Source organism: Helicoverpa zea, chromosome 19, assembly GCF_022581195.2.
Source record: "Helicoverpa zea isolate HzStark_Cry1AcR chromosome 19, ilHelZeax1.1, whole genome shotgun sequence".
Classification (NCBI taxonomy): domain Eukaryota; kingdom Metazoa; phylum Arthropoda; class Insecta; order Lepidoptera; family Noctuidae; genus Helicoverpa; species Helicoverpa zea.
Window position 1 is genome coordinate 3,620,507 of NC_061470.1, and position 2,100 is coordinate 3,622,606.

Genomic DNA, 2,100 nt, shown 5'->3' on the forward strand with positions numbered 1-2,100 from the left:
CCATAACATAAAGTCAGTCGTTTCTATAAAGTGAACAACACAAATAGCACATTCAACTCTAATAAACAAACGTATTTTTAATAAACAAAACAAAAAACAAACAAGATTTCCTTTTTGCAAAGAAAACGTACAAAATCTTACTACGTATTTTCCTTAAAGAATTACCTGTGTTGTTTATTTCAGTATTTGCGTCAACTTACCTAATATGAAATCACAGTTTTCACAAAACAGTCATAACAATGATTATGTAACTGAAATTTTCCGTCTCGTTTCTTCGGAAAGAAAATGACAGAAACGGGTTATATTTGCAAACGGGTTATGGACGATTATAGACGGTTATGGACGGTTATAGACGTTAATACTTTATGAACAAAGTGTTCATAACTCGACATTTCTGGAATAAATCGTGTTATGAACTGTTTTTGTTTGGTTTCGGTTTAATTTTGTTTTTTGTTGCGATTGTTACGGTGTTATGTTGTAGTAAACATTGTAGTACACAGGTACTTAAGTATGAGTACATACATCATTATACCATCATCTACCCAGCCTTTTTCCCAACTATTTTGGGGTCTATTCATTTCAAGTCTAGCCGAATGCGGCTGATTACCAGAGTTTTACAATACCTTTGAAGCATATGAAACTGATCTCCGCAACCCACTTACTCGGGCACCCCAATACATATTGGTAAGATTGGTTATCGGACATCGTACCTATGTCTGATAACCTGGCGTACTGTTGGCGAATTTTTACACCAGTTGTTTTAAAGTGTTAGTAAGACTTAAAATTAACATAACTTTTCAACAATATGGAGGTATCTATATTGATTCAAAAAAATGCCTCTAAGAAAAACCCACAAACCTGGCTCATCATCCAGAAAGAGATCAGGATCATAAATGTTTTTAAGAGCAATAAAAAACTGGAAATACCATCATATTTCATATTTATCCTTTGTTCTTAGAATGCAACATTTCTAAAGAATGCACATACGAATTTCAAATCATATAAAATATATAATTTTATGTGTCAATAACGACATTCCTTTCTCAAAGTTTTATAACTTCCACTAAAGATAAGCCGAACGCTACAAAACTAAACCGCACCTGAATAAAAAGTAGCCTATGTTCTTTCTTAGATTCTTGGCTGTCTGTGTGCCTAATATTATGTTAATTGTTTAATGAATGCCTTAAATTCAAAGGTACCTATACTCGTCATTTGAACGTCACCCGGGTAACTGGGTTGGGGAGGTCAGATAGGCAGTCGCTTCTTGTAAAGCACTGGTACTCAGCTGAATCCGGTTAGACTGGAAGCCGACCCCAATGGTTGGGAAAAAGATGGGAAAAAGGCACGGAGAATGATGATGACTCGTCATTTGAAATGCTTATCTCACGAGTTAGTTTCTTCACAGTAGAAAATCTAAGAAAATACGAAAATACTAGCCAATGAGAAATTACGTTAAATAAGGAAAATATTGAGATCGGCCTTAAATTTTCGGAGTCAAAAACGAAATCCAAAAAGAACTTGCAAAAAGAACGCATTCGTGATGGATGACTCATCCAAAGGAATCTCAACTTCATTCACCAGGATCCCATAACTCTACAGAGGCGTAACATTCCACAATTGCATCACAGGAACACTTCAAAAGATTTATTCTAATCACACACACATGGAACTTATTTTCTAATCAATCACGTAAACAAGCAAAACAGTTTTACTGTTTTTCAATTGAGCCTGGATACCTGGCTTCTTATTCATGTTTTAATCATTAATCAATCAATTTGTCGCAGTATTTAAATTAACCTTCAGACCGATCCTTATTGGCTTCGTAGGACCTTCGACGATCTATTGTCCTGACAATATAACTTAACAACCACAGAATTCGTCTTCTAAGAGACAATGCTTTTGAGAATGACAATGCTATTAATTTGTTAATTGTTCCTAAAATTTCTGAACGAAATGACTGTAATGAAAGCGAATGAAATACCAATCCTTTTGTAGCAAAAGATGGAGGGAGAAACTAAACAGTTTATTTAGTTGCTGATAGTTAGCGAGAGGAAGTTTGTAGTTGTTTTCAAACAACTGAGCTGAATGAATTCAGAGAGT